Source organism: Carassius auratus, unplaced genomic scaffold (genome assembly GCF_003368295.1).
Source record: "Carassius auratus strain Wakin unplaced genomic scaffold, ASM336829v1 scaf_tig00039398, whole genome shotgun sequence".
Taxonomy (NCBI): domain Eukaryota; kingdom Metazoa; phylum Chordata; class Actinopteri; order Cypriniformes; family Cyprinidae; genus Carassius; species Carassius auratus.
Window position 1 is genome coordinate 135001 of NW_020526511.1, and position 19184 is coordinate 154184.

At 46.1% G+C, this 19184-nt stretch overlaps 1 protein-coding gene and 1 long non-coding RNA gene across 2 annotated transcripts in view; one reads left to right on the forward strand and one right to left on the reverse strand.

The window, feature by feature from the left end:
* LOC113083896 (limbic system-associated membrane protein-like) overlaps positions 1 to 19184 on the reverse strand; it is an 86882-nt gene that overhangs the window by 30031 nt on the left and 37667 nt on the right. The window lies entirely within an intron of this gene.
* LOC113083897 (uncharacterized) lies at positions 4344 to 4887 on the forward strand. The gene is made up of 2 exons (XR_003283494.1): positions 4344 to 4407; positions 4584 to 4887. It is a non-coding gene; the product is annotated as an uncharacterized LOC113083897 (long non-coding RNA).

Genomic DNA, 19184 nt, shown 5'->3' on the forward strand with positions numbered 1-19184 from the left:
GGACTTCAGTCAAAGATACGGGGGAACTCTATTTTACGAGTACCACAAGTCCTTCTCAGCAAAATCTGCCTCCTTTATCTCACTTTTTAATTCAAGACTAGACTGGTCAGTTACCGACACCGAACTGCTCGTCCGCCATTTCGGAGGCCAAAAGAGCTTAACATGCGCTATTTGCAGCGCTCACGGTCACAAGGCTTCATTTTGCCCTAAAGCGTTTGCTAGTAACGCTCCAGCCGCTGTCCACGGTCCTGAAAATGTAAGCCTCTCTTCAAACTCCAGAGGTCGCTCTACTACGGCAGAATTCAATAACGTACCTCTATGTTTTCAATTTAATGAGGCCGTTTGTTCTTTTCCTAACTGCAAATTTGCTCATATTTGTAGTGTTTGCAAGGATCCACACCCGAAATCTGTTTGTCCACGCCGGTACAAACCTGCACCCCGAGGGAAAACCCTAATTCGGAAAAAAATTTTGAATAAACACCCATCTACTCCTATTAATATTCCCAACCTTTCAAGCTACCTCTCTTCTCACCCCGATCCGGTATTTGTTGATTATTTAATCACCGGTTTGTCCCAAGGGTTTCGGGTGGGTATCCTCTCTCCTCTTTCTGCCTCTTTTGTTGCAAAAAAATTGCAATCCGCAAGACAGGAACCTGAAGTGGTGTCAGTTCTTTTAGATAAAGAGGTTAATAAAGGATATGTTATCGGCCCCTTCACTTCTCCTCCTTTTTCTCCTTTTCGGATTAATGCCATCGGCATCGCAACTCGCAAATATTCCGGTAAAAAACGTCTAATCTTTGATATGTCTTCTCCACATTCCTCCAACATAGCTAGCGTTAACGAAAACATTCCCCTAACACCTTTTTCTCTTCATTACGCTACGGTGGATAACGCCATCCAGTTAATAAAATTAGCTGGTCCTGGCGCTTGGTTAGCCAAAGCTGACATTACCGACGCTTTTAAAATTATTCCAATTCACCCATCTGATTGGCCGTATTTTGGAGTGAAATGGAACTCAAAATTCTACTTCGCTGTGAGGCTGACGTTCGGTTGTAGAAGTAGCCCGCATATTTTCAACAGTCTCTCAGAAGCTCTGTGTTGGATTCTACTGAACATCTGTAAGCTTCCTTTCGTTTTGCATTTACTAGACGATTTTCTGCTAGTCGACTTTCCATCTTCACAATCTTCCATCCTTAGTATTCTTAAAAAAATATTTAGCGACGTCGGCGTTCCACTCTCTGCCGAAAAAACATTAGGCCCTTCTACTTCGTTAGAATTCTTAGGCATTTCCCTTGACACAGTCAAAATGCAAGCTTCTTTGCCACAAGAGAAACTCCTAAGGATCAGGTCATTTCTGGAATCTTTTTCCTCTCTACGCTGCGTCACGAAACGAGACATGCTCTCTCTGCTCGGTCACCTCAATTTCGCCATGAGCATCATACCACAAGGCAGAACATTTATCTCTCGGCTGTTAACTATGGCCCATTCCGTCCAAAAATTAAGCGATCCGATCCAGGTAGATGACGGTTGTCTCTCCGATATAAAATTTTGGACTCAGTTGCTTAATGATTGGAACGGTATTTCTTTCTTTTACAATGACGCCTTTGAATCCTCCGCAGACCTTCAATTATTTACCGATGCTGCCCCATCCATCGGCTTCGGTGGGTTTTTTCGAGGGCAATGGTTCGCAGAGAAGTGGCCAAACAAATTCCCTAAGAAAGAATCAGGTTCCGTGTCTTCTGCGCTCTACGAGATTTATCCTCTGGTAGTTGCTAGTGTAATCTGGGGTTCAGCGTGGTCAAGGAAACGCATTTTGCTGTTTTGCGACAACGAAGCCACTGTTGCCATTATCAATAAAGGCAGGTCATCGTGCCAAACGATCATGCCTTTTTTGAGGCGTTTAATCTGGCAATCCGTCACTTTCAATTTTATTATTAAAGCTGCTCATATACCAGGGCACTGCAACGTTATTGCTGACGCGCTCTCCCGCTTTCGTTTTCAGACGTTCAGACGACTTTGCCCTTCAGCCAATACAGAACCAACACCCTGCCCTCCCCTATCAGCAACTATGTTAAATTAGACGATTTGCAAAAATCAGCTAGGCATTACATGTCTAAAGGAGTTGCTCCTTCAACTTTTAAAGCTTACACTTCAGCTTGGTCTTCTTTTCTAATGTTTTGCTACTCCTTTCAGATACCTTTATTTCCTATTCTGGTTACCACGGTTTGCTCGTTCCTTGTTTTTAATTTCGAAAATCGCAATTTAAAAATTTCCTCAATTCGCAGATTGCTCGCTGGGATTCAATTTTATGCTAAATATTTTAATCCCGATTTTCCAAGTCTCTTCACTGATTCTTCCGTTAGATTACTGCTCAAAGGCTTCGCTAAATCCTCTACGAATTCCCCCGACAAAAGGTTGCCTTTTTCTTTGCCTCTGTTGCAAAGATTAATCCTTTCCCTACGCAATGGCCTTTTTTCCATATACTCCAATATTCTGCTAGAAGCAGTGTTCTTAACTGCTTTCTATGTATTTATGCGCCCAGGCGAATTCACTTCAGCATCTAAACGTTTTGATCCTGTCCGTGGTCTCTGTCTCTCTGACTTACATTTCTCTCCTAACTTCTTTACACTTTTTCTTAAACACTCTAAAAATGACTCTTCTGGTTCTGGTGTTTCCATAACAATATCCTCAGATCACTCACCCCTATTCTCACTCTCTAACGGAGCTCCTCTTTCTAAAACCTGGTTCAGATCTCATCTAGTTTCTGTCCTTAAAAACTGTAGCCTATCCCCTTCCCTGTATACTGGACACTCATTTAGGATAGGAGCAGCTACTACAGCAGCCGAACGCGGCGTTCCTACAACAGCTATTAAGATTCTGGGAAGATGGTCTTCCTCCGCTTTTGAGTCTTACATAAGACCTGACCTTAAGACCATCCTCGAAGCTCAGCAAGCTCTGCAATAATAATTCAGGTAAATTCCTATGCAACTACTGGTGGTGGTGCCATGCTCTATCTATCTGTCAAGTACAGTTTTCATAATTCATGCCATGTACTAGTTGCGTTGTTCTGCGTCACCTTGTCTATGTGTGGCTCAGTGTGGCCTTGTCTATGTGGCTCAGCGTGGCCTTGTCTATGTGGCTCTGCGTGGCCTTGTCTATGTGGCTCTGCGTGGCCTTGTCTATGTGTGGCTCAGCGCGGCCTCGTCCAAGTGTGGCTCAGCGCGGCCTCGTCTTGTGTGGCTCAGCGTGGCCTTGTCTATGTGTGGCTCAGCTTGGCCTTGTCTATGTGTGGCTCAGCGTGGCCTTGTCTATGTGGCTCTGCGTGGCCTTGTCTATGTGGCTCTGCGTGGCCTTGTCTATGTGTGGCTCAGCGCGGCCTCGTCTATGTGTGGCTCAGCGCGGCCTCGTCCAAGTGTGGCTCAGCGCGGCCTCGTCTTGTGTGGCTCAGCGTGGCCTTGTCTATGTGTGGCTCAGCTTGGCCTTGTCTATGTGTGGCTCAGCGTGGCCTTGTCTATGTGGCTCAGCGTGGCCTTGTCTATGTGTGGCTCAGCGTGGCCTTGTCTATGTGTGGCTCAGCGTGGCCTTGTCTATGTGGCTCAGCGTGGCCTTGTCTATGTGTGGCTCAGCGCGGCCTAGTCTATGTGGCTCAGCGTGGCCTTGTCTATGTGTGGCTCAGCGTGGCCTTGTCTATGTGGCTCAGCGTGGCCTTGTCTATGTGGCTCAGCGTGGCCTTGTCTATGTGGCTCAGCGTGGCCTTGTCTATGTGGCTCAGCGTGGCCTTGTCTATGTGGCTCAGCGTGGCCTTGTCTATGTGGCTCAGCGTGGCCTTGTCTATGTGTGGCTCAGCGCGGCCTAGTCTATGTGGCTCAGCGTGGCCTTGTCTATGTGGCTCAGTGTGGCCTTGTCTATGTGTGGCTCAGCGTGGCCTTGTCTATGTGTGGCTCGTCACGTGTATAAAAAAAAAAAAAAAAAAAAAAAAAAAAAAATATATATATATATATATATATATATATATATATATATATATATATATATATATATATATATATATATATATATATATATATATAATTCATAATTGGAACCCTATTATAAACTGTTAAAACAAGTTATTGAAGTTTTCATGTCTATCATGATTGTTCATTGCTAATTATTTTATTTATTTATTTATTCATTTTTCTCTCTTTTAGGTACGTCAAGATAGACAGCCGGCAAGTATATTAATTTTCCATTTCTGGGGGTAGGCTCCATTCCAATAGAATTATTCTTCCACTAGTTTTTGGGGGTCGGCTGCGCCCCTGCCTTCATCTTCAGGCAGGAAATACTGAATCCGTACCCTCAGACAGCTATTTACGAATGGGGCCTACGCCAAATACAAACATACAGCTTGCTGGGTCATAAATAAATGTATGAATTGTTTCAATATCTTCTCCGAGTCTTTCTGGTAGAAATGGAAGCTTTAGCATAAGTTCTGCCAGGAAGACTCAATTGTTAGCGTCACCTATTACCTTTTCAATCGTCCAATCACGTTCTAATAATAGAAGTATAAAAGAACCTGTGCTTACACTTGTCTGAGTTTGCAGATGCTGAACACGTCACTCGCCACCACCCACCCCTCCACCACCAAGATTGGCTCCTCCCTCAACAATAACAAGCATCTTCCCTCCATCTCCCTTACCACCACAGGATGTTCTTCCCCTCCAACCATACCACCACCACCAGGATGGTCCCTCCTAAAACGTCACGGGGGTCGGCTGCGCCCCTGCCTTCATCTTCAGGCAGGAAATACTGAATCCGTACCCTCGGACAGCTATTTACGAATGGGGCCTACGCCAAATACAAACATACAGCTTGCTGGGTCATAAATAAATGTATGAATTGTTTCAATATCTTCTCCGAGTCTTTCTGGTAGAACTAAAGGTTATGGGTTCAGTTCCCAAGAAACAGACATACTGGTTAAAAGTATCGCCTGAATGCACTGTAAGTCCTTTTGGATAAAAACGTCTGCTAAATGCATCAATGTAAATAACGGCACTGCATTATTATATACTTTACTATAATTCAAATTATAATAATAAGACTTTAAACTTTATCCCTATAGTGAGCACAGTGTAGTTAATTAATATTACTCAATACTTAAATGTGTAATCACATTGTAACAATGACACCTTAAAATAAAGTGTAACCAAAATATCTTCTGCTGTGTTTCACAGACAAAGGAGTGTTAGTAAATGATGGGTGGACTGATCCTTTAATGATGAAATACAGCTAGTGACTCCTCTTTTGAAAAGTTTTCAAACAATTTGTTTAAAAACAATCACTAATTATTTTAGAGACCATTTATTTAGATTATGATATATTTTCACCAGTAGGTGGCAGCGAATTGACTTGATTCTTTGCAAAGTGATTATACTTTATCATAATGTGTTTTCTTCACAAAATGATAAAGTAGATGTGTTTTCCTCCATTGTACTGAAAATAATTTTACACAGAACTAAAAATAATGAGTATCCATGACATTCTTGTGCCAGTGTCCTGCATTACTCAATGACATCAGTCGTATTTCCACAGTTATAGTCCATCCGTTCTGCCCCAGTGAACGAGAATGACTCGACGGCGCTGCATTGCTCAGTGTAAACCATACACACGTCTCCAGTGTGAACAAACAGATCCTCGCATCAATTCCTGCGTGAGCAGCGTCTGATGCAGAACATGAGCGAGCGTCTCTGCTGGCGCAGGATCGAACGCTTCAGTCTGATATTAATCTGGACGACACAAACAGCTCAGAGAGAATCAGAGAAACAGCCTCTCGTCTCTGGAGGGATGAGAGATAAACAGCTAAACTAGCCACTCGTCTGATATCAGATGCTGTGAGACAGATGATTAGAGCAGCCTCGAGACAGAGACAGACAGATTAGAGGAGATGGATGACGGGATTCAAGAGACAACCCAAAAATCACTGCAAATAATAGAAGAGAAACGCAAGAGAGAAGAGAGTAAGAGCAGAGAGAAACAGGAGGAAGACTGTTGTGAGGATGAAGAACAGATGCACTAACACACTCTCTTCAATAAAACATAAGCCTCAGACAATAAATAGAGCTGCTGCTGCTTCTACATAAAAGAGAACAGCATGAATTTTCCAGCTCCTCTCACTGCTCAACCCGTCTCACTGCTGTCTCACTGCTGTCTCACTGCTGTCTCACTGCTGTCTCACTGCTCAACCCATCTCACTGCTGTCTCACTGCTGTCTCACTGCTGTCTCACTGCTCAACCCATCTTACTGCTGTCTCACTGCTCTCACTGCTGTCTCACTGCTCAACCCGTCTCACTGCTGTCTCACTGCTCTCACTGCTGTCTCACTGCTCAACCCATCTCACTGCTCAACCCGTCTCACTGCTGTCTTACTGCTCTCACTGCTGTCTCACTGCTCAACCCATCTCACTGCTGTCTCACTGCTCAACCCATCTCACTGCTGTCTCACTGCTCTCACTGCTGTCTCACTACTCAACCCGTCTCACTGGTCAACCCGTCTCACTGCTGTCTCACTGCTGTCACTGCTGTCTCACTACTCAACCCGTCTCACTGCTGTCTCACTGCTCAACCCATCTTACTGCTGTCTCACTGCTCTCACTGCTGTCTCACTGCTCAACCCGTCTCACTGCTGTCTCACTGCTCAACCCGTCTCAATGCTGTCTCACTGCTGTCTCACTACTCAACCCGTCTCACTGCTGTCTCACTGTTGTCACTGCTGTCTCACTGCTCAACCCGTCTCACTGCTCAACCCGTCTCACTGCTGTCTCACTGCTGTCTCACTGCTGTCACTGCTGTCTCACTACTCAACCCGTCTCACTGCTGTCTCACTGCTCAACCCATCTTACTGCTGTCTCACTGCTCAACACGTCTCAATGCTGTCTCACTGCTGTCTCACTACTCAACCCGTCTCACTGCTGTCTCACTGCTGTCACTGCTGTCTGACTGCTCAACCCGTCTCACTGCTCAACCCGTCTCACTGCTGTCTCACTGCTGTCTCACTACTCAACCCGTCTCACTGCTGTCTCACTGCTCAACCCGTCTCACTGCTGTCTCACTGCTGTCTCACTACTCAACCCGTCTCACTGCTGTCTCACTGCTGTCACTGCTGTCTGACTGCTCAACCCGTCTCACTGCTCAACCCGTCTCACTGCTGTCTCACTGCTCAACCCGTCTCACTGCTGTCTCACTACTCAACCCGTCTCACTGCTGTCTCACTGCTGTCACTGCTATCTGACTGCTCAACCCGTCTCACTGCTCAACCCGTCTCACTGCTGTCTCACTGCTCAACCCGTCTCACTGCTGTCTCACTACTCAACCCGTCTCACTGCTGTCTCACTGCTCAACCCGTCTCACTGCTGTCTCACTGCTGTCTCACTGCTCAACCCATCTCACTGCTGTCTCACTGCTCAACCCGTCTCACTGCTGTCTCACTGCTCAACCCGTCTCACTGCTGTCTCACTGCTCAACCCGTCTCACTGCTGTCTCACTGCTCAACCCGTCTCACTGCTGTCTCACTGCTGTCTCACTGCTCAACCCGTCTCACTGCTGTCTCACTGCTGTCTCACTACTCAACCCGTCTCACTACTCAACCCGTCTCACTGCTCAACCCGTCTCACTGCTGTCTCACTGCTGTCTCACTGCTCAACCCGTCTCACTGCTCTCTCACTGCTCTCACTGCCGTCTCACTGCTCTCTCACTGCTCTCACTGCCGTCTCACTGCTCTCTCACTGCTCAACCAGCTCCACCCACACGCCGCCTCTTTGCTTATTTTCGGTTGTCTTAGGAGTGACGCGCTGCCAGGATGGTGAAGTTTGGCTCTGTCCACTTTGGGCTTCAAAACAATCTAAATACTACAGGTGATGTCACAGACACAATGTCCACATTATTATACAGTTTATGGTCTCACTGCACACAAACCTGCTGTCTGTCACAATACTGCTGCAGAAACACCTAAACATCCTTAAATTCACCTGAGCACAAACATCTCACGCTCATATCGAGTTCATGGATGTGACTATATTCAATAAGGATCATATAATTTTTTGTCTCTTGAGCAGAAACAGTCAGCAGGTCAATTGTTATCAGTGATATCAGCACACACACACACACACATACACAAATGTATCTATTATGGAGATTTTTGTGTGTTGACTTCTATTGCTTTTACATTGAACTAATAATTTTTTATTCTCTACTTACAGCCCTTTCAGCATTTCTACACTGCACGTATGGCATTATACTACAGCATGTTATATATAAAGCTAAATTGTTGAGCTGATGATGTTTCCTCTAAACTCTCACACAAACCTTTTAGCATTTGTACATTTTCATTATTTATATGCTTCTAAATCAGTTTCCACATTAAGACTGTGTGCTGAAAAAGAATTTGGCTTGTATGTCCTAATGGGAACATTTAGTTACACAATGAGGGTAAAACCTCAAACACACACACAAGGCTGTAACCATGTCTTGAACACTGTGGGGGACCGACTTTACATGTGTGTGTGTGTGTGTGTGTGTGTGTGTGTGTGTTTGAGGTTTTACCCTCATTGTGGGTACATCATCAGCTCAACAAATTGGTTTTATATAATAACATGCTGTAGTATAATGCCATAATATTTATATAAATTTACCTTATACACAGAAACATTCAGTGACTTGCTGTCCACAATGACCTTTATTAATAAAACAGAGATCATGAATGGCTACACTATTTATTAGCAACATGAGGGTAAAATCACTGATTTTGAAGTCAAACTCACAGCTTCACTGTTTGTAGAGATGTACAGGTAACATCATTTACACATGCACCTTAAATCTTCCTCTCACTCTAAAAATAAAAGTCATATTTGAGGGAAAAAGTGGAGCAGTTTGCATCACTGAATATATCTGTCTGCCAATTAACATTTCTATCATAAAAAAGTTTACTAATATTAAATGATTTGCAACTTTAATCTTACCTCAATCTCTTCAACATTACTCAGGTATCTAAACTGGGACATTTCCTATTTTTTCATACAGCCAGTTATAAAGTAATACTGTAACCCTTACCCACACACTAACTCATATAAACAGTTTATTTACATTATTTTTATACTGTTTTTACAAATAAGGACATCCCCAAATGGAGAATTTGGTAGATTTTTTCAGGTTTAGCTTATTTCTAGGTACAAATTTGTCTGGATATGTACACACACACACACACACACACACACACACACACAGTCCCATCAATGAAGGAATCAATAGTCGTGATGGTCTCCAGCGGATCTATTCAAGGACAAACCATGAGATGAGAGAGTTTCATTATTCTGATACTCACACATAGCTTCTCTCATCATGCCTGACCCTTTAAAGAGTACAGCAAATACTGCTAAAGCACGCCAACTAACACACGAAGCAGACACAGTCATGTCTGTGCTCCACACGCCAGCCGAACGACCCGAGGAGACTGATGTGACCCTCATGTGAACGGATCATTAACAGAGAATCTGCTCAATGTGTTCAGTGATGAGACATTAGCACAGAACTGATCTGTAAAACTGATCTGAAATCATCTGTGAATCCTGAATCCACAGAAATACAACTGTTTTCAACAGATGTTTCTTGAGCAGTAAATCATCATATTATTCTGATTTCTGAAGATCATGTGACACTGATCAAATAAATGCAGCCATGGTGAGCAGAAGAGACTTAAAACCAGTAAAGAATCGTACTGACTCCAAACTTCTTTTTCTTTAGATATCTGTAGATATCATCTCTATACGACCTATGGTTATTTTCTTCTGTGCCTTGGGTATTTTTTTTATATATTGTATATACTTCATTTTATACATGTTTTATTTTAGAATATTATTATTTTCTTGTATTTCTGTGCACTGGATGCTTCTGTAACTCTCGTCACTGAACACACTGAATAATAAAAGCTCTTTCTGATTCTGACAGATACAGATCAAACACTGAGTGACCTGAACAAATACTGACCATCTGAAACACACACTGAGAGATCAGGACTCATCACCAGCAGAGACTCAGACACGGGCAGAGAAATGAACACGAATCAGTGTGTGATAGTAAATGTGTTTATTGTGTGTGTGTTTGCTTATTGTGTATTTATTGTGTGTGTGTGTGTGTTTACAGTGCAGTCCTCGGTGGTTCGACAGACAGACCTGCTGTTATTGATGACACAGATAAGATTGTTGTCTCCAGGGAGCAATAACCAATAAAGTTATTTCTAATTGAAATTTCACAAAGGAACCTGACACTCCCCGCGGGCTCCTTCACACACACACACACACACACACAAGTGATCGATCGGTCATCAGTGAGTCCAGACGCCGCTCCTGAACACATCAAACACTCACGTCTGCGTCGTTCTTCATTAACCAGCTCAAAACGCTCAACAACACGTCGACACAAAAGTGTGAAGATGCTCAGAGAGACGCCAGCGTCCTCCTCAAAACAACACCACTGATCTCCAGAGGTCAGAGGTCAGCTGGTCTCGTTACAGGCCGTTTCCTGGACACCGTGGATCAATACTGAGCGATCGATCCTGCTGGGAATAAGAAGCTTTGATTGTGTTTACAGTGTGCAATATAACATGTTCATGTTTCGCGTGAAAATAAAAAACAGTATTTTTCACACAATTCATCTATCTGTATACTGCTGTTTTCACTGTAATAAAAACGTGCTGATGACTTCCTTGTTCTATAAAGTCCCTCCTTCAGAAATACGTGACGAGTTCTGATTGGGCCAGTCCCTGACAGCAAGCAGTTTCGGTCCAGATTCGGCCCACATCTGGCCCGCATGGATTTCATGCGGGCCAGATGTGGGCCGGATCTGGGCCGACACTATGTTGCTGTCTGGGGTGGTTCCTGTGTTGTGATTCGACAGCAGCTGAGCGCACGCTGCCCTCCTGGAAACATGATTGGACTAGTTTTGAACTAGTTTTGAGAAGCAAGTGGTCAGGAGCATGTGCTGGAGATGTACTTATAATCACAGGAGCATTTTTACTGACGAGATGCACATGGAAATCACATTTGATTTTTTTGCACAGCCCTAACATCCAGACAAAGAGGGAACTGCTCCATCTTTCAAGAATAATCTTTGTGCGAATCTGGCATTAAACTGATTCAGATTGAGGAAGTTGTCCTTAGCAAAATGTGCTGCACATAGTTTTACATGTGGATTATAATTTTCGGGAACAGAGTTAAACATAAATTGTAACCATTAATCTCCAAATACAGCGTCCTGGGAAGCCCAAACAAAGATGATTGGACTCCGAGATGAAAATAACAGCGTTTCAATCGACATGGCGACAAACACAAACACAGCTCTTCCTCTTCTCCGTCGGAGCACAAGACCACGCCCCCTTTTTGTGTATTCATGTCGGCGGAGGTTAGTCAAAAAACTGTTTTAGTGACGTCATTACTGCAGGAACTAGAGGGGTGTAGTCCAAACGGGTCGTTTTTTTGTAGGCGAATTCTGTTAAATAAAATATCTCACTTGGCATTGACGGTTTGCAGAAATCATCAGCTGATGAACGATGACACTCCAGCTGAAACACTTCAAACAATAACAATTAAAACAATATTAAAAGTCAGTCTACCGGTGACGATGTGGATGAACACCAAACACACGTGTGACAGACGCTATTACAGCTGGGTAACAATACTGAGTCTCAGTTTTATCAGATCATTATGATTCTTAAATCCCAAAAACTGATCAGTCTTGACTGTTTTTATTTAATGAACGGAACATTAATTGCCATAAGCTTTGTGCTTTGTACCTTTTGATATGAAACAAATTAATAATTTGTTCTATTTTACTACAGTATTCAAACAATAAATGCTGCTTTGACGCTGTAAAGTGGAGTGAAGATCGCTGTAATAACAGTTTCAGCAGGAAATAAACATGAATCGACATCTGAAGGTGTGTTTAATGAAAGAGTAGAGTCTCCTCTCTCGTGTAATCAATCGATCAGTGTTTCAGACGTCAAACAAACATATTCAGTGACCACAAACGTTAGTCAGCTAGACAAAAGAATAAATGCACCATATAACATTTATTATAATTTTTACTGTTCTACAGTGTTTCATTTATATTTGAATAAATCTATCATGTTTTTACGACAGCCAATATTTAAATTATTATATAAAAAATGGAGTAGAAATATAAATTGTGTAATTTAATTAACTTAATAATTAAATGTAATTTAAGCATTTGTATGTAAATCAGTTCATTTTAACCCCAGTATTATAATGTAACCAACTGACTCTCATATATTTTACAGCATGTCCTGTGCCTGATATAGTCACAGATTGGATATAAGTCCAGATTGGATCGTGAAGTATGTGTCAAAGCCAGGTCTAGTCACTAATATGAGCACTGGATCTGCTGTCAGATAAACACTTGTGTATATAACAGTGTCTCTGTGAATGTCTCTGAATCTCCTCGTCGTGTGAAATCATGCGATACTCAATTAATCTTTCTAAAGTTGCATGTTATTAAAGTCAGCAGCCGAACTCACAGATGATACCAAAATGTCTTCTAAAGGTCTGTCTGTCAGCGGCTCTGTGTTAGAGTCAGAAGAGATGCGTTTGAGTCAGAAGCGCTACGTTAGAGTCAGAAGAGATGCGTTAGAGTCAGAAGCGCTACGTTAGAGTCAGAAGAGATGCGTTATAGTCAGAAGAGCTGTGTTACAGTCAGAAGAGCCGCGATAGAGTCACAAGGGCTGCGTTAGAGTCAGAAGAGCTGCGTTAGAGTCAGAAGCGCTGCGTTAGAGTCAGAAGCGCTGCGTTAGAGTCAGAAGCGCTGCGTTAGAGTCAGAAGAGCTGCGTTAGAGTCAGAAGCGCTGCGTTAGAGTCAGAAGCGCTGCGTTAGAGTCAGAAGCGCTGCGTTAGAGTCAGAAGAGCTGCGTTAGAGTCAGAAGCGCTGCGTTAGAGTCAGAGGAGCTGCGTTAGAGTCAGAAGCGCTGCGTTAGAGTCAGAGGAGCTGCGTTAGAGTCAGAAGCGCTGCGTTAGAGTCAGAAGAGCTGCGATAGAGTCAGAAGAGCTGCGATAGAGTCACAAGGGCTGCGTTAGAGTCAGAAGAGCTGCGTTAGAGTCAGAAGCGCTGCGTTAGAGTCAGAAGCGCTGCGTTAGAGTCAGAAGCGCTGCGTTAGAGTCAGAAGAGCTGCGTTAGAGTCAGAAGCGCTGCGTTAGAGTCAGAAGCGCTGCGTTAGAGTCAGAAGCGCTGCGTTAGAGTCAGAAGAGCTGCGTTAGAGTCAGAAGCGCTGCGTTAGAGTCAGAGGAGCTGCGTTAGAGTCAGAAGCGCTGCGTTAGAGTCAGAGGAGCTGCGTTAGAGTCAGAAGCGCTGCGTTAGAGTCAGAAGAGCTGCGTTAGAGTCAGAAGAGCTGCGTTAGAGTCAGAAGCGCTGCGTTAGAGTCAGAAGAGCTGCGTTAGAGTCAGAAGAGCTGCGTTAGAGTCAGAATCGCTGCGTTAGAGTCAGAAGAGCTGCGTTAGAGTCAGAATCGCTGAGTTAGAGTCAGAAGCGCTGCGTTAGAGTCAGAGGAGCTGCGTTAGAGTCAGAAGCGCTGCGTTAGAGTCAGAGGAGCTGCGTTAGAGTCAGAAGAGCTGCGATAGAGTCAGAGGAGCTGCGTTAGAGTCAGAAGCGCTGCGTTAGAGTCAGAAGCGCTGCGTTAGAGTCAGAAGAGCTGCGTTAGAGTCAGAAGCGCTGCGTTAGAGTCAGAAGCGCTGCGTTAGAGTCAGAGGAGCTGTGTTAGAGTCAGAAGAGCTGCGTTAGAGTCAGAAGCGCTGCGTTAGAGTCAGAGGAGCTGCGTTAGAGTCAGAAGAGCTGCGTTAGAGTCAGAAGCGCTGCGTTAGAGTCAGAGGAGCTGCGTTAGAGTCAGAAGCGCTGCGTTAGAGTCAGAAGAGCTGCGTTAGAGTCAGAAGAGCTGCGTTAGAGTCAGAAGCGCTGCGTTAGAGTCAGAAGAGCTGCGTTAGAGTCAGAAGAGCTGCGTTAGAGTCAGAAGCGCTGCGTTAGAGTCAGAAGAGCTGCGTTAGAGTCAGAATCGCTGCGTTAGAGTCAGAAGAGCTGCGTTAGAGTCAGAAGAGCTGCGTTAGAGTCAGAAGCGCTGCGTTAGAGTCAGAGGAGCTGCGTTAGAGTCAGAAGCGCTGCGTTAGAGTCAGAGGAGCTGCGTTAGAGTCAGAAGAGCTGCGATAGAGTCAGAGGAGCTGCGTTAGAGTCAGAAGCGCTGCGTTAGAGTCAGAAGCGCTGCGTTAGAGTCAGAAGAGCTGCGTTAGAGTCAGAAGCGCTGCGTTAGAGTCAGAAGCGCTGCGTTAGAGTCAGAGGAGCTGTGTTAGAGTCAGAAGAGCTGCGTTAGAGTCAGAAGCGCTGCGTTAGAGTCAGAGGAGCTGCGTTAGAGTCAGAAGCGCTGCGTTAGAGTCAGAAGCGCTGCGTTAGAGTCAGAAGAGCTGCGTTAGAGTCAGAAGCGCTGCGTTAGAGTCAGAAGCGCTGCGTTAGAGTCAGAAGAGCTGCGTTAGAGTCAGAAGAGCTGCGTTAGAGTCAGAAGCGCTGCGTTAGAGTCAGAAGAGCTGCGTTAGAGTCAGAAGCGCTGCGTTAGAGTCAGAAGAGCTGCGTTAGAGTCAGAAGAGCTGCGTTAGAGTCAGAAGCGCTGCGTTAGAGTCAGAAGAGCTGCGTTAGAGTCAGAAGCGCTGCGTTAGAGTCAGAGGAGCTGCGTTAGAGTCAGAATCGCTGCGTTAGAGTCAGAAGAGCTGCGTTAGAGTCAGAAGCGCTGCGTTAGAGTCAGAAGAGCTGCGTTAGAGTCAGAAGAGCTGCGTTAGAGTCAGAAGCGCTGCGTTAGAGTCAGAGGAGCTGCGTTAGAGTCAGAAGCGCTGCGTTAGAGTCAGAAGAGCTGCGTTAGAGTCAGAAGAGCTGCGTTAGAGTCAGAAGCGCTGCGTTAGAGTCAGAAGAGCTGCGTTAGAGTCAGAAGAGCTGCGTTAGAGTCAGAAGAGCTGCGTTAGAGTCAGAAGCGCTGCGTTAGAGTCAGAGGAGCTGCGTTAGAGTCAGAGGAGCTGCGTTAGAGTCAGAGGAGCTGCGTTACAGTCAGAAGAGCTGCGTAAGAGTCAGAAGAGCTGCGTTAGAGTCAGAAGAGCTGCGTTAGAGTCAGAAGAGCTGCGTTAGAGTCAGAAGCGCTGCGTTAGAGTCAGATGAGCTGCGTTAGAGTCAGAAGCGCTGCGTTAGAGTCAGAAGAGCTGCGTTAGAGTCAGAAGAGCTGCGTTAGAGTCAGAGGAGCTGCGTTAGAGTCAGAAGAGCTGCGATAGAGTCAGAAGAGCTGCGATAGAGTCAGAAGAGCTGCATTACAGTCAGAAGAGCCGCGATAGAGTCACAAGGGCTGCGTTAGAGTCAGAGGAGCTGCATTAGAGTCAGAAGCGCTACGTTAGAGTCAGAAGAGCTGCGTTAGAGTCAGAAGCGCTACGTTAGAGTCAGAAGAGCTGCGTTAGAGTCAGAAGCGCTGCGTTAGAGTCAGAGGAGCTGCGTTAGAGTCAGAAGCGCTGCGTTAGAGTCAGAGGAGCTGCGTTAGAGTCAGAAGAGCTGCGTTAGAGTCAGAAGAGCTGCGTTAGAGTCAGAAGAGCTGCGTTAGAGTCAGAAGCGCTACGTTAGAGTCAGAAGAGCTGCGTTAGAGTCAGAAGCGCTGCGTTAGAGTCAGAGGAGCTGCGTTAGAGTCAGAAGCGCTGCGTTAGAGTCAGAGGAGCTGCGTTAGAGTCAGAAGCGCTGCGTTAGAGTCAGAAGAGCTGCGTTAGAGTCAGAAGCGCTGCGTTAGAGTCAGAGGAGCTGCGTTAGAGTCAGAAGAGCTGCGTTAGAGTCAGAAGAGCTGCGTTAGAGTCAGAAGCGCTGCGTTAGAGTCAGAAGAGCTGCGTTACAGTCAGAAGAGCGGCGATAGAGTCACAAGGGTTGCGTTAGAGTCAGAGGAGCTGCGTTAGAGTCAGAAGAGCTGCGATAGAGTCAGAAGAGCTGCATTACAGTCAGAAGAGCCGCGATAGAGTCACAAGGGCTGCGTTAGAGTCAGAGGAGCTGCGTTAGAGTCAGAAGAGCTGCGTTAGAGTCAGAAGCGCTGCGTTAGAGTCAGAGGAGCTGCGTTAGAGTCAGAAGAGCTGCGTTAGAGTCAGAGGAGCCGCGTTAGAGTCAGAAGCGCTGCGTTAGAGTCAGAAGAGCTGCGTTAGAGTCAGAAGAGCTGCGTTAGAGTCAGAAGAGCTGCGATAGAGTCAGAAGCGCCGCGTTAGAGTCAGAAGAGCTGCGTTAGAGTCAGAAGAGCTGCGTTAGAGTCAGAAGAGCTGCGTTAGAGTCAGAAGCGCCGCGTTAGAGTCAGAAGAGCTGCGTTAGAGTCAGAAGAGCTGCGATAGAGTCAGAAGAGCTGCGATAGAGTCAGAAGCACTGCGTTAGAGTCAGAAGAGCTGCGATAGAGTCAGAAGAGCTGTGTTAGAGTCAGAAGCGCTGCGTTAGAGTCAGAAGAGCTGCGTTAGAGTCAGAAGAGCTGCGTTACAGTCAGAAGAGCTGCGTTAGAGTCAGAAGAGCTGCGATAGAGTCAGAAGAGCTGCGTTAGAGTCAGAAGAGCTGCGTTAGAGTCAGAGGAGCTGCGTTAGAGTCAGAAGCGCTACGTTAGAGTCAGAAGAGCTGCGTTAGAGTCAGAAGCGCTGCGTTAGAGTCAGAGGAGCTGCGTTAGAGTCAGAAGCGCTGCGATAGAGTCAGAAGAGCTGCATTACAGTCAGAAGAGCCGCGATAGAGTCACAAGGGCTGCGTTAGAGTCAGAGGAGTTGCGTTAGAGTCAGAAGAGCCGCGTTAGAGTCAGAAGCGCTGCGTTAGAGTCAGAAGAGCTGCGTTAGAGTCAGAAGAGCTGCGATAGAGTCAGAAGAGCTGCGATAGAGTCAGAAGCGCTGCGTTAGAGTCAGAAGAGCTGCGATAGAGTAAGAAGAGCTGCGTTAGAGTCAGAAGAGCTGCGTTACAGTCAGAAGAGCTGCGTTAGAGTCAGAAGAGCTGCATTACAGTCAGAAGAGCTGCATTACAGTCAGAAGAGCCGCGATAGAGTCACAAGGGCTGCGTTAGAGTCAGAGGAGCTGCGTTAGAGTCAGAAGAGCCGCGTTAGAGTCAGAAGCGCTACGTTAGAGTCAGAAGAGCTGCGTTAGAGTCAGAAGAGCTGCGATAGAGTCAGAAGAGCTGCGATAGAGTCAGAAGAGCTGCGTTAGAGTCACAAGGGCTGCGTTAGAGTCAGAGGAGCTGCGTTAGAGTCAGAGGAGCTGCGTTAGAGTCAGAAGCGCTACGTTAGAGTCAGAAGAGCTGCGTTAGAGTCAGAAGCGCTGCGTTAGAGTCAGAAGAGCTGTGTTAGAGTCAGAAGCGCTGCGTTAGAGTCAGAGGAGCTGCGTTAGAGTCAGAAGAGCTGCGTTAGAGTCAGAAGAGCTGCGATAGAGTCAGAAGAGCTGCGATAGAGTCAGAAGCGCTGCGTTAGAGTCAGAAGAGCTGCGATAGAGTCAGAAGAGCTGCGTTAGAGTCAGAAGAGCTGCGATAGAGTAAGAAGAGCTGCGTTAGAGTCAGAAGAGCTGCGTTACAGTCAGAAGAGCTGCGTTAGAGTCAGAAGAGCTGCGATAGAGTCAGAAGAGCTGCGATAGAGTCAGAAGAGCTGCGATAGAGTCAGAAGAGCTGCGTTAGAGTCAGAGGAGCTGCATTAGAGTCAGAAGAGCTGCGTTAGAGTCAGAAGCGCTGCGTTAGAGTCAGAAGAGCTGCGTTAGAGTCAGAAGAGCTGCGTTACAGTCAGAAGAGCCGCGATAGAGTCACAAGGGTTGCGTTAGAGTCAGAGGAGCTGCGTTAGAGTCAGAAGAGCTGCGATAGAGTCAGAAGAGCTGCATTACAGTCAGAAGAGCCGCAATAGAGTCACAAGGGCTGCGTTAGAGTCAGAGGAGCTGCGTTAGAGTCAGAAGAGCCGCGTTAGAGTCAGAAGCGCTGCGTTAGAGTCAGAAGAGCTGCGTTAGAGTCAGAAGAGCCGCGTTAGAGTCAGAAGCGCTGCGTTAGAGTCAGAAGAGCTGCGATAGAGTCAGAAGCGCTGCGTTAGAGTCAGAAGAGCTGCGATAGAGTCAGAAGAGCTGCGTTAGAGTCAGAGGAGCTGCGTTAGAGTCAGAAGAGCCGCGTTAGAGTCAGAAGAGCTGCGATAGAGTCAGAAGAGCTGCGTTAGAGTCAGAAGAGCTGCGTTAGAGTCAGAAGAGCCGCGTTAGAGTCAGAAGAGCTGCGATAGAGTCAGAAGAGCTGCGATAGAGTCAGAAGCGCTGCGTTAGAGTCAGAAGAGCTGCGATAGAGTCAGAAGAGCTGCGTTAGAGTCAGAGGAGCTGCGTTAGAGTAAGAAGAGCTGCGTTAGAGTCAGAAGAGCTGCGTTAGAGTCAGAAGAGCTGCATTACAGTCAGAAGAGCTGCATTACAGTCAGAAGAGCCGCGATAGAGTCACAAGGGCTGCGTTAGAGTCAGAGGAGCTGCGTTAGAGTCAGAAGAGCCGCGTTAGAGTCAGAAGCGCTACGTTAGAGTCAGAAGAGCTGCGTTAGAGTCAGAAGAGCTGCGATAGAGTCAGAAGAGCTGCGATAGAGTCAGAAGAGCTGCGTTAGAGTCACAAGGGCTGCGTTAGAGTCAGAGGAGCTGCGTTAGAGTCAGAGGAGCTGCGTTAGAGTCAGAAGCGCTACGTTACAGTCAGAAGAGCTGCGATAGAGTCAGAAGAGCTGCGTTAGAGTCACAAGGGCTGCGTTAGAGTCAGAAGAGCTGCGTTAGAGTCAGAAGCGCTGCGTTAGAGTCAGAAGAGCTGCGTTAGAGTCAGAAGAGCTGCGTTACAGTCAGAAGAGCCGCGATAGAGTCACAAGGGTTGCGTTAGAGTCAGAGGAGCTGCGTTAGAGTCAGAAGAGCTGCGATAGAGTCAGAAGAGCTGCATTACAGTCAGAAGAGCCGCAATAGAGTCACAAGGGCTGCGTTAGAGTCAGAGGAGCTGCGTTAGAGTCAGAAGAGCCGCGTTAGAGTCAGAAGCGCTGCGTTAGAGTCAGAAGAGCTGCGTTAGAGTCAGAAGAGCCGCGTTAGAGTCAGAAGCGCTGCGTTAGAGTCAGAAGAGCTGCGATAGAGTCAGAAGCGCTGCGTTAGAGTCAGAAG